Source organism: Cetorhinus maximus, chromosome 21, assembly GCF_964194155.1.
Source record: "Cetorhinus maximus chromosome 21, sCetMax3.hap1.1, whole genome shotgun sequence".
NCBI classification, from domain to species: domain Eukaryota; kingdom Metazoa; phylum Chordata; class Chondrichthyes; order Lamniformes; family Cetorhinidae; genus Cetorhinus; species Cetorhinus maximus.
This window is the reverse complement of record NC_135899.1, coordinates 35,577,999-35,591,706: the sequence shown is the minus strand read 5'-3', so window position 1 is coordinate 35,591,706 and position 13,708 is coordinate 35,577,999. Positions and strand designations below refer to the sequence as shown.

At 45.0% G+C, this 13,708-nt stretch overlaps 2 protein-coding genes across 3 annotated transcripts in view; both read right to left on the bottom strand.

The window, feature by feature from the left end:
* LOC144695267 (uncharacterized) overlaps positions 1 to 13,708 on the bottom strand; it is a 556,511-nt gene that overhangs the window by 165,129 nt on the left and 377,674 nt on the right. The gene's annotated exons all lie outside the window — the stretch shown is intronic.
* The window catches only part of LOC144695223 (uncharacterized), a 218,638-nt gene that overhangs the window by 1,639 nt on the left and 203,291 nt on the right, over positions 1 to 13,708 (bottom strand). The gene's annotated exons all lie outside the window — the stretch shown is intronic.

Below are 13,708 nucleotides of genomic sequence, written 5' to 3'. Positions count from 1 at the left end.
TGCTTCAGGAGCGTCGACAACTGTGTGAAGGTTCCTTCGCACACCTCACATTTGAAGGGTTTCTCCCCTGCGTGACCCCTCTGACGTATTAGGAGATCAGAGGAATAGGTAAAAACTTTCTCACATACCTCACATTTGAAGGGTTTCTCGCCTGTGTGAATCCTCTGTTGCATCAGGAGACTTGTAGATTTCGCAAAAGCTTTATTGCAAACCTCACACTTGAATAACTTCTCCGCCATGTGAATGGTTGGTGTGTGCGGAGATTCGATGACACCGAGAATGCTTTGTTGCACACCTCGCATGTGAACAGTTTCTCCCCAGTGTGAATGTGTTGATGATTCATGAGTGTTGATGACTGGGCGAAGGCTTGGTTGCACATCTCACACTTGAATGGTTTCTCTGCCATGTAGCTGCAGTTGTGTTACAGGTGGTACAACAGATGCACTTTATGTGCTAGGAGATCTTATGAGCCTGTGGATCCCTCCTCACACACCTCACACTTGAACAGCCTCTCACTTGTAGGAATGAGTCAGAGGTTTATGAGGCTTGAATGATTGAAGCTCTCACCACACTTAGAGCCCACTCACACTTCTTCCCAGCTTCACCCTGACTGATCGCCCACAGCCGAACCTTTGGAAAGGTTGACTCTGATGGAAGGTTCCACACCACTGACCAATTTCAGATCTAATGATATGTCAAAGCTCCCCTGACCCAAATGATTTCCAGATGATGGTTTCACTGCCCAACCTTCTGTGTTGAGCAATGCTGTGAAGGGACTGGATATCTTCCCACAGTTGTGCAGTTGTTCCTTGTGTGATGGTCAGGATTTATCTGCGGTGTCTATCCTCTCTGTATTCTCTGGTGCAGTATGGTGCAATCTTTCTGTAAACAGGAAAAGGAAACATGATTTCCTCCAACTCCCTCTCCTTTGCTGAAGGCTGACTCCTCAGTTAGAGATTGTTTCACAGTGAGTGCTGGTCTGCTATTCCCCTGTGTGGGGGAATCAGATGCAAGATCAGATGCTTTTCCTCACTTGACTGTCACACACCCTCTGTTCCAGCAGGGTCACTGGATAGTGACCAGGAGCAGATAACATGGCTACTTTCTTTCCTCCGCCCAGCTCCCATCTTCCCAGGCACCATGAGGGCAATGGAAAAGACAGTCGGGCGGAGTGTAAAATGGGCTCTCAATTCACATGAGCCATGCTGGTGAAAACCAGTTTTACTCTTAGATTATGTGTTTAATATAAGACACTCAGGAGAAATATTAATTCAATGGAGATTTTGAACTTTCTCCCCCTGTTTTTCACAATTATTTGGAGAAAATACACTGGACAGGAAGTGCTAGAAGCTAAGGAAAATATTGCTTCAGTGTAGCTGATTGAAGGGTTCTGGTTTATCCTGGGAAATTAGATACACTGCACTTGCTCAGACTGCACAACCCAAATTCAGCTATCAGCTACAGCGATGGGCAAAACTATCAAATCCAAGCCCAGGCTTTTGGGAAAGGCCAAGGCCTTCAGGTAAAATCTTTAAAGAAGGCATTAAAAGACATTTCAATAAATGTGTCTCCAGGTATGGCAGCCGAATTACTGTGGTACTGGTTTAACAATCCAGAGATTGTGAATTCAAATCCAACCACGGAAAGTTACATACATAGAATTACAGTGCAGAAACAGGCCATTCGGCCCAATTGGTCCATGCTGGTGTTTCTGCTTCACACAAGCCTTCCCTCACCCCTCTTCATCTCACCCTATCAGCATATCCTTCTGTTCCTTGCTCCCTCAAGTACTTATCTAGTTTCTCCTTAGAGATATCTATGCTACTCCTCTCGAGTATGATGTACCTACAACCTCTATTAATATTTGAAGTTTATTCAAAGCCCGACGTACCTTCTGTTTCATCTCACCCTATCAGCATATCCTTCTGTTCCTTTCTTCCTCATGTGCTTATTCAGATTCCAGCAAGGGGCTAGCAGACAGATCTGCTGAGGGGTGAGGGACCATTCCCAAAGTCACCTCTGCAGTCACAGAGTGATGATCCCAACACAGAGTCACTCACAGATCACAGTGTCATTTCCCAAATCACGGATTCAATCACCGTTCTCCCTCTATCTCTCTAACTCTCCCTGCTGTCCCTCTTCCCCGCTCTCCTGTGCCCCTCTGTCCAGTGTCCCTCCCTACTGTGTCTCTCTCTCCTGTGTCTCTCTCTCTCTCTTGTTACCCTCTCTTCTGCGTCCCTCTCTCCTGTACATGTGCTGATCCCACCACTACATATCATCGCTGCCTTGGATGCTACGGTCTTCCTCTTCTGATCTGCTGTCACACACATCCGAGGCTACACATCCCACATTGATGTTGTCATTTTGAAAGCCTCCGAGGATGAAGAATGCTATTCCCACACGAGAAATCTCTGAGGTTACAATCAGATCAGTCATGACCTTACTGAATGGTGGGGCAGGCTCAAAGGGCCGAATGGCCTCCTCCTGCTCCTAATGCATATGTTTATATATGTCTCAGCCCAGATAGGCGCCAGTGGACACAGAGACAAGCGGCAGAGAGGGAGCCAATGCTGCTCCTGACATGACTACCGACTGGTTTGATGATAATCATGGAATGAGGGCTGTGCCGGGCTGTTAGATTGTGGTGGAATACAATCCTGCTGCTGCTGACTGCACCTCATGGTTACCCAGTTTTGGGATCTCTCCATTTACTTTCCTGGTGATGATTAACATGGTGAAGTACTCATTCATCAATTGGGAGGGGAGTGGTAGTTTTCCTTGAACTTGTTTGACCTGAAGCCATGAGACTCCATGGAGTCAATATTGAGATTTCCTCACCTGCCAGTGGGATGGGACATACCCAGGGATGGTGACAGAGGAGTCTGGGGTGTTTACAGATTGATATGATTCAGTCAGTATCACTGCTACTTGACCAGTCTGTGGGGCAGCTCTCCTCACTTGGGTACTTGTCCTCGAGAGAGACTTTACAGATTTCACTGGGCTGGGATCACCTTAATCTTATTCTGACACAATGCCAGGATTGTCCGGATCTATATGATTTTCCTCTTATTATTGGACTTTGTAGTGATTGTTTCATTGTTTGCGAGGCCATTTCAGAGGGCAGTTCAGAGTCAACCATGTTGTGTGGGACTGGAGTCACATGTAGACCAGACCAGGCAGTTGTAGCAAGTTCCCTTCCCTGAAGAACAATATACGAGTTTTTCAGACAACTTGAAAGTTTTCATGTTTCTTAAAAGAATTTATTTCACAAATTCCAAAATTTATTCAGTTTCTCAACATGAAGTGGTTGATGTGAATAGCAAAGATATCTTTAAGGGGAAATTTGATAAGCACTTCAGGGAGAAAGGAACAGAAGGATATGCTGATAAGGTGAGATGAAGAGGGGTGAGTGGAGGCTCACGTGAAGCAGAAACACCAGCATGAACCAACTGGGCCGAATGGCCTGTTTCTGCACTGTAATTCTATGTATGTAACTTTCCGTGTTTGGATTTGAACTCACAATCTCTGGATTGTTAATCCAGCACTAGAGCAATTTGGCTGTCATATATGGAGACACATTTATTGAAATGTCTTTTAATGCCTTCTTTAAAGATTTTACCTGAAGGCCTCGGTCTTTCCCAAAAGCCTGGGCTTGGATTTGATAGTTTTGCCCAGGGCTGTGGCTGATTGTTGAATTTGGGTTGTGCAGTCTGAGCGAGTGCAGTGTATCTAATTTCCCAGGATAAACCAGAACCCTTCAATCAGCTACACTGAAGCAATATTTTCCTTAGCTTCTAGCACTTCCTGTCCAGTGTGTTTTCTTCAAATAATTTAGGAAAACAAGGGAGAAGTTTCAGAATCTCCATTTAATTAACATTACTCCTGAGTGTTCTTTTATATTAAACACATACTCTAAGGGTAAAACTGGTCATCACCAGCACGTCTGGAGCTCACAGTGAATTGATAGCCCATTTTACACTCTGCCCGACTGTCTTTTCCATTGTCCTCACAGTGCCTGGGAAGATGGGGGACTGGGCGGAGGAAAGAAAGTAGCCACGTTGTCTGCTCCTGGTCACTAACCAGAATCCCTGCTGGAAACAGAGGGTGTGTGACAATCAACTGAGGAAAAAGAAAGGACTTGTATCTGATCCCCCACACAGGGGAATAGCAGACTGGCACTCACTGTGGAACAGTCTCTAACTGAGGAGTCAGCCCCTTCAGCAAAGGAGGAGAGGGAGTTGGAGAAAATCTTGTTTCCTATTCCTGCTGATCAGAAGGATTGCACCGTACTACACCAGAGAATACAGAGAGGATAGACACCGCAGATAGATCCTGACCATCACCCAAGGAAAACTGCACAACTGTGGGAAGACGTCCAGTCCCTTCACAGAATTGCTCAACACAGAGAAGGTTGGACAGTGAAACTATCATCTGGAAATCGGTCGGGTCAGGGGAGCTTTGACATGACATCAGATCTGAAACTGGTCAGTGGTGTGGAACCTTCCATCAGAACCAACCTTTCTGAAGGTTGATGCAGCAGTCTGGGAAGTTCTTGTTGAAAATAACAAGAATGACATCACAAGATAGCACGAGAGAGCGGTGGAGAGATCAGAACCAGCGCAAGTGTGGGCAAGCTTCAAAAAGTGACATCAGCACAAAGGTGAGAGCTGATTGGTGAATAGTGGGTGTGTTTTTCTTCAGTTTTTTTGTCCAGTTTAAAATAGACTAAGCTAAGGAAAGGTAAGAGTTCTAATTTTTATTAAAGTTCATAAATAATTTAACTTTTTTTTACTGTATTTAACTTAAAGTAAGGGTTTTTTTTTTCAACTAGAGACATGGCAGGGTAGCTTAGTCCCGTGTTATGTACCGCCTGCAAGATGTGGGAAGTCCTTGACGCTCCTTGCACTCTGACCGACCACATGTGCAGGAAGTGCCACCAGCTACATCTACTTGAGCTCCGAGTTTCGGAGCTTGAGCGGCAGCTGGACGCACTGAGGTACATCGTGAGGCTGAGAGTTTCGTGGATAGCACATTTTTAGTCGTGGTCACCCCACAGCTTACAGAAGTGCAGACAGAGAGGGAATGGGTGACCATCAGTCAGAAGAAAGGTGTCAGGCAGGCAGTCAGGAAATCCCCAGGGTGCATCTCGCTCGAGAACCGTTTTTCTGTGTTGGAAAATGATGAGAGTGACAGTTCCTCTGGGGAGTGCAGCCACGCTCATGGCACTGTGTGTGGCTCAGTTGCACGGGGGGGGGTGAGGAAACAGAGGGGAAGAGCAATAGTGGTAGGAGACTCGATAGAAAGGGGACCAGACAGGCATTTCTGCAACCGTAGATGTGACTCCAGGATGGTATGTTGCCTCCCTGATGCCAAGGTTAAGGATGTCACTGAACAGCTGCACGGCATTCTAAGGGGGGAGGTCAAACAGTCAGAGATCGTGCTACAGATTGGTACCAACAACATAGGTAGAAAGAGGGATGAGGTCCTGCAAGCAAAATTTAGGGAGCTAGGAAGCAGATTAAAAAACAGAACGTCAAAGGTAGTAATCTCTGGATTACTTCTGATGCTATGCGCGAGTGAGTATAGGAATAGGAAGTTAGTCCAGATGAATGCATGACTGGAGAGATGGTGCAGGAGGTAGGGCTTTAGATTTCTGGGACATTGGGACCATTTCTGGGGGGTGGTGGGACCTGTACAAGGCGGACGGGTTGCACCTGAACTGGAATGGGACCAACATCCTTACGGGGAGGTTTGCTAGTGCTGTTGGGGAGGGTTTAAACTAACTTGGCAGGGGGATGGGATCCTGAGAGGAGGTTCAGCAGGGGGAGAGGCACAGCCAAAATTAGAAGAGAGAGCAAGTGAATCTGGAAGGCATAGAAATTATAGGCCAGTTAAGGCACAAGGGAGTTTGGCAAGGTTGGATGGTATTTATTTCAATGGAAGGAGTCTGACAAATAAGGCAGATAAGTTGAGGGCACAAATTAACACATAGAAGTATGATGTCATTGCTGTCACAGAGACATGGTTGAGAGAGAGGAGCAGGATTGGCAGCTCAATATTCCAGGATACAGAGTCTTCATGTGAGACAGGGAAGGAGGTATCGCAATATTGATCAAGGAATCAATTACAGCTGTAAGGAGGGATTACATCTTAGAAGGCTCCTCAAATGAAGCCAGATGGGTAGAACTTAAAAACAAAAAGGGAGCAATCTCATTGCTGGGAGTGTACTACTATAGGCCCCCAAACAGTCAGAGAGAAATAGAAGAGCAGATATGTAGGCAAATTTCAGAGAAGTATAAAAATAGTAGGATAGTAATAGTGGGGGATTTCAACTTCCCCAGCATTAACTGGGTTAGTTATAGTGTGATAGGTTTAGAGGGAGCGGAATTCTTAAAATGCATCCAGGAGAGCTTTTTAAGCCAGTATGTAGAAGGTCCTACAAGAGAGGGGACAGTCCTGGACTTAATTTTAGGGAATGAAGCCGGGAAAATGGTAGAGGTATCAGTGGGGGAGCATTTTGCAGATAGTGATCATAACTCCGTTAGATTCAAGGTTGTTATGGAAAAGGACAAGGATGGGCCAGAAATCAGAGTTCTAATTTGGGGGAAGGCTGATTTTAATAAGATCAGATATGATTTGGCCAGAGTGGACTGGGAGCAACTACTTTTAGGTAAATCTGTGTCAGAGCAGTGAGACTCATTCAAGAAGGAAATAGGGAGAGTACAGGGCCAACATATTCCAGTAAAGACAAAGGGTGGGACCAACAAATCCAGGGAACCCTGGATGTCGAGGGATATACAGGATTGGATAAAGAGCAAAAGGGAGGCTTACGGCAGATACCGGAGGCTCAAAACAGCGGAAGCCCTAGAGAAGTATAGAATGTGTAGGGGGGAACTTAAAAAGGAAATTAGGAGAGCAAAGAGGAGGTATGAAAAAGCATTGGCAGGTAAAATAAAGGAAAATCCAAAATTATTTTACAAGTACATTAAGAGTAAGAGGATAACTAGGGAAAGAGTAGAGCCCATTAAGGACCATAGTGGTAATTTGTGTGTGGAGCTGGAAGACGTAGGTAGGGTTCTAAATGAATACTTTGTGTTGGTGTTCACAAGTGAGAGGGACGACGTGGGTATGGAAATCAGGCAGAAGGACTGTGCTATAATTAAAGAAATTAGCATAGAAAGGGAGGAGGTTCTAAGTGGTCTGGCAGGCTTAAAAGTAGCTAAATCTCCAGGCCTGGATTAAATGTATCCCAGGCTGTTGAGTGAGGCAAGGGAGGAGATAGCAGGGGCGCTGGCAATAATTTTCAATATCTCTCTGGCCACAGGAGAGGTGCCAGAGGACTGGAGGACAACCAATGTGGTACCGTTATTCAAGGAGGGAGGAAGGGATAAACCAGAGAACTGCAGGCCAGTCAGTCTAACTTCAGTGGCGGAGAAAGTATTGGAAGCAATTCTGAGGGACAGAATTAATCTACATTTTGAGAGGCAGGGATTAGTCAAGGACAGTCAGCATGGTTTTGTTAAGGGAGGTCATGTCTGACCAATTTGATTGAATTTTTCGAAGAGGTGACCAGGTGTGCAGATGAGGGCAATGCATTTGATGTTGTCTACTTGGACTTCAGCAAGGCTTTTGATAAGGTCCTGCATGGGAGACTGATAACGAAGGTAAGAGCCCATGAGATCCAAGGCAATTTGGTAAATTGGATCCAGAATTGGCTGAGTGGCAGGAACCAGAGGGTGCTAGACGAGAGGTGTTTTTGTGACTGGATGCCAGTGTCCAGTGGGGTTCCACAGGGATCGGTGTTGGGTCCCTTGCTGTTTGTGGTACATATAAACGATTTAGACTTGAATGTAGGAGGGTTGATCAGTAAGTTCGCGGATGACATGAAAATTGGTGGGGTGGTAAATAGGAAGGATAGCCTTAGATTACAGGAGGATATGGACGGTCAGATGGGCTGATCAGTGACAAATGGAATTTAATCTGGATAAATGTGAGGTGATGCACTTGGGTAGGACAAACAAGGCACAGGAATACATGATGAATGGTCGAACTCTGGGAAATACCAAGGATCAGAGGGACCTTGGTGTGCATGTCCACCGGTCCCTTAAGGTAGCGGGACAGCTGGATAAGGTGGTTAAGAAGGCAAATGGGATAATTGCCTTTATTAGCTGAGGCATAGAATATAAGAGCAGGGAGGTTATGCTGGAACTGTATAAAACACTGGTTAGGCCACAGCTAGAGTATTGAGTGCAGTTCTGGAATCCGCATTATAGGAAGGATGTGATTGCACTAGAGAGAGTGTAGAGGAGATTTACCAGGATGTTGCCTGGCTGGAGAGCTTTAGTTATGAGGAGAGATTGGATAGACTGGGGTTATTTTACTTGGAGCAGAGGAGAGTGAGGGGGGACATGATTGAGGTGTATAAAATTATGAGGGGCATAGATAGGGTAGACAGGAAGGAACTTTTCCCCTTGGTGGAGGGATCAATAACCAGGGGGCATAGATTTAAGGTAAGGAGCAGGAGGTTTAGAGGGGATGAGGGGAAGAATTTTTTCACCCAGAGGGTGGTGGGAATCTGGAACTCACTGCCTGAAAGGGTGGTAGAGGCAGAAACCCTCATAACATTTAAGAAGTATTTGGATGTGCACTTGCGATGCCATGGCATACAAGGCAATGGGTCTAATGCTGGAAAATGGGATTAGAATAGTTAGGTACTTGTTTGACTGGCGCAGACTCGATGGGCTAAAGGGCTTTTTTCTATGCTGAAGACCTCTATGACTCTATGAGGTTTGGCTGTGGGCTATCAGTCAGGGTGAGGCTGGGAAGAAGTGTGAGTGGGCTCCAAGTGTGGTGAGAGCTTCAATCATTCATTGAGCCTCATAACCACTGACTCATTTCTATAGGTGAGAGGCTGTTCAAGTGTGAGGTGTATGAGGAGGGCTCCACAGGTTCTCCTGAACACACAAGGTGCATCTGTAACAACCTTTGTTAAGACAAGGGAGCCAATGGAAGAGAAAAGATTCAAGTCTGAGGCTTGTGATAAAGCTTTTGTGACATCTTCAAACCTCCTGACATGCCAGAGAATTTACCTGGGATCGAAACCCTTCAGGTGTGAAGTTTGTGAAGTGACTTTCACCAAGTCGTCCAATCTCCTGAGACACCAGAGGATTCACACAGGGGAGCAACCATTCACATGTGAGGTGTGTGACTAATGATTCTCACAGTCGTCCAACTTCCTCAACCACCAACGCATTCACACCAGGGAGAAACTATTCACATGCGAGGTATGCAACAAATCATTTTCAGAATCCTCGGCCCTCCGGGAACACCAACGCATTCACACAGGGGAGAAACCGTTCAGATGTGAGGTGTGCAACAAATCATTCACGCATTTATTGACCCTCCGCACACACCAACGCATTCACACAGGAGAGAAACCATTCCAATGTGTGACAAATCATTCTCATAATTATCGAAACTCCTGCTCCACCTGACAGTCCACGCTGGGGTGAAACTGTTCACATGTGAAATGTGTGACAAATCATTCTTGCGGTCTCAGTACCTCTGTGTACACCAATGCAATCACACTGGGGAGAGACCGTTCAAGTGTGAGGTGTGTGACAAAGCCTTCACGCAGTTATCAAAGCTCCTGGTCCATCAGAGGATCCACACAGGGAAGAAGCCATTCACGTGCGAGGTGTGCAAATCATTCTCAGTCTTGAACCCTCCGTGTATATCAACACATTCACACACAAGTGACAGTTCAAGTGTGAGGTATCCGACAAAACCTTCACAAAGTTATCGAAACTCCTGGTCCATCAGACAGTCCACACAGCAGAGAAACCATTGAAGTGTGAGATGTGCAACAAATCATTCTTACAGTCATTAAAACTCCAGCTCCATCAGACGATCCACACAAGGAGTAACAATTCAAGTGTGAGGTTTGTGATAAAGCTTTCTTGACATCTTTGATGTGAGATATCGGTGTGAGTTCTGTCAGAAATCCTTCACACAATTGTTAGTGAACTCACAACACTGGATCTACCTAGCCAGGTTCTAGCCAATCTGTCATTTAGTGTGAATGTCTACATAATCTCACTGCAAAGGATGTTCAGTGCTATTGGGGCACAGAACAAGAAGCAGCTTTCACTCACATCAAACAACTCGTGATGACAACGCCAGTGCTGAGGAACTGTGATGTCAATGATGAAGTCATCCTGCAGTGAGATGCCAGTGAAACAGAACTTGGAGCAACCCTCATGCAGCGAGGACAACCAGTGGTGTTTGCATCCAGAGCACTAATACAAATTGAACAATGCTATGCTCCATCAGTCTACACTCACTTATCAGCAAAGTGATGGAACAATGTTGACAATGCTATCAAGCAGCACTTAGTCAGCAATAATCTGCTCATGCTCAGTTTGGGTTCCGTCAGGGCCACTCAGCTCCTGACCTAATTACAGTCTTAGTTCAAACAATGACAAAACAGCTGAAGTCCAGAGGTGAGGTGAGAGTGACTGTCCTTGACATCAAGGCTACTTTTGACTGAGTGTGGCATCAAGGACCCCGAGCAAAACCTGAGTCAATGGGAATCGGGGAAAATTTTCCACTGGTTGGAGTCACACCTAGCAGAAAGGAAGATGGTTGTGGTTGATTGAGGTCAATCATCTCAGTTCCAGGACATCACTGCAGGAGTTCCTCAGGGTAGTGTCCCAGGACCAGCCATCTTCAGCTGCTTCATCAATGACCTTCCTTCCATCATAAGGTCAGAAGTGGGGATGTTCGATGATTGCACAATGTCCGACACCATTCGCGGCTCCTCAGATGCTGAAGCAGTTCATGTCCAAACGCAGCAAGACCTGGACAACATTCAAGCTTGGGCTGATAAGTGCCAAGTAACATTCGTACCACATAAGTGCCAGGCAATGACCATCTCCAACAAGAGGGAATCCAACCATTACCCCTTGACATTCAATGGCTTTACGATTGCTGAATCCCCCACTATCAACAACTTGGGGGTTACCATTGACCAGAATCTGAACTGGACTAGCCATATAAATACTGTGGCTGCAAGAACAGGTCATGGTCTGGGAATTCTAGGGTGAGTAACTCGCCTCCTCACTCCCCAAAGCCGGTCCACCATCTACAAGGCACAAGTCAGGAACGTGATGGAATTTTCTCCACTTGCCTGGATGAGTGCAGCTCCATCAACAGCCAAACAGCTTGACACCAACCAGGACAAAGCAGCCCGCTTGATTGATACCCCATCGACCATGTCCAATGTCCATTCCATGCACTACCGACGCACAGAAACAGCAATGTGTACCATCTAGATGCATTGCCGCAACTCACTAAGGCTCCTTAGACAGCACCTTCCAAACCTGCGATCTCTACCACCTAGAAGAACAAGGGTAGCAGATACATGGGAACACCACCACCTGCAAGTTCCCCTCCAAGCCACTCACCATCCTCACTTGGAAATATATCGCCATTCCTTCACTGTCGCTGGATCAAAATCCTGGAACTCGCTCCCTAGCAGTACTGTGGGTGTACCTACACCACGTGCATTGCAGCGTTTCAAGAAGGCAGTTCACCACCATCTTCTCAAGGGCAATTAGGAATGGGCAATAAAAATGCTCTCAAGGCCAGCGACACCCACATCCTGTGAAAGAATTTTAAAAATTGAGAAAGGCTGCCTGATTTTTGCCTTCCCTTGTGAGCATTTCAACCAGTACCTGTTTGGGAGAGAGAAAGTGATGGTAAAGTCTGACCACAAGCCACTTCAAAGCGTCTTTTTCAAACCACTTCTATCTGCTCCAAAATATTTGCAAAGGATGTTACTTCGTTTTCAGAGATATTTGGAAGTGAAAACCAGAACACTTTAAAGATTGTGTGTGCAATTCATTTGTGGGACAGACAAAATTGGAACAAACTAGAAAGAACAAAGAATTTTTTTTGTTCATTGTGATCATTTTCTTTATTATTTATGTGGAGTAACATACAAACAAAAAGGGGGATGTTTGGATAAATCCCTTTTTACTCTGTGGCTTCCCATATTAATGTGACCTCTGAGGTTATCATGTGTAAATAAAGATTTGAAGGCAGTAACCATTTTACACACCACATGGAACATTGTTTAAATTATTTGGCTCCAAATATGAACAACATGAGTTTCCTGAAGCTTGGGAAAATGACCAGTGAAACGGAGGTGACTTTGAGCAGCAGATCAGTGAGGATTAAACTTGTCATTGCCCCACCTGAATAAAACCTCACTTATTGCAGCTGCTGTCTCAGTTCCACCTGGTAAATGTTTGACGGAGATTTCTAGTGTGGGAATAGCATTCTTCATCCTTGGAGGCAAGCTGACAATATCAGTGTGGGATGTGTAGCCTCGGATGTGTTTGACAGCAGATCAGAAGAGGAGGACCCACAGCATCCAAGGCAGCAATGACGTGCAGTGGTGGGATCAGCACACGCACAAGAGAGAGGGAGACAGGAGAAAGGGATAATTTCCTCCTGGTTCTCCTCCTCTCTCTCTTTCTGTAGATCATTTTGAGGGTGGTTAGAATTAGTTTTGAATTTTATGGAATCAGTTTTTATTAAAATCAATCCATTAAAGCCAAGAGTGTTGAATGGGTTAATAAAACAAGGTCAAGGAAGCCCTTTTGAGACACAGGATAATGGCTTTTTCAGCCATTTTATATCCTACATTATTGTGTCACTGTCTTAAAATTAATTCAAAGCCTTGCATAAGCCTTGATTGTGTTGTGTATTTAATAAGTTATTATCAACCTATGTAATCGATTTGATTGATGTATTTTTATTTATCCATATAATAATCAAACAACAGGAGTGATTCATTGATTTTGAGGAATGTAAGTTTTAAACTCTCAATTTTGCAAATGCAAGCAGTTTTCAGTTCAAGTATGAGGAGGACATTGCAAGAAAACCCCATGAGGAAGGAACACCAAGACACTGAGGTATCTAGTCCTAATGAAAAGGGCTTTGTTCAAAATCAGATTAAACCTGGTAGAGTAAAGACGCCATTGTTCTTTATGGGTGATACATTGCCATCCTTTTGAACTGGGTGTTAACAACTGGAAGATGTAATTAAAAACCAATTAAATCAGCTCAGTGACAGTCAGGTACAATGGCCTGGCCAGTCGTGGCCTGACAGTCACTGGGGTGAGAATCAGAAAAGAATAGAAGTATGAAGTTTTGCAAAGTTGGACGGGTTTCAAGAGAAAGACTGAGGATTTAAGAAGGCATGAAAAGACATTTTAATAAATGTGTCTCCAGATATGGCAGCCAAATTGCTATGGTGCTGGATTAACAATCCAGAGATAGAGAGTTCAGATCCAACCAGGTAAAGTTACATACATAGAATTACAGTGCAGAAACAGGCCATTCAGCCCAATTGGTCCATGCTGGGGTTTATGCTTCGCATCAGTCTCCTCTCACCCCTCTTCATCTCACCCTATCAGCGTATCCTTCTGTTCCTTTCTTGCTCATGTGCTTATCTAGTTTCTCCTTAAAGATATCTATGCTACTCCCCTCAAGTGTGGTGCACTACAACCTTTATTAATATTTGAAGTTTATTCAAAGTCCAATGTGCCTTCTGTTTAATTCCCGTCAACTTCAGCCAGAGGGAGCTAGACTCAAGGACACGTAACTGGATTATGAGCCCTGCTCGACCTCCGAATGAAAG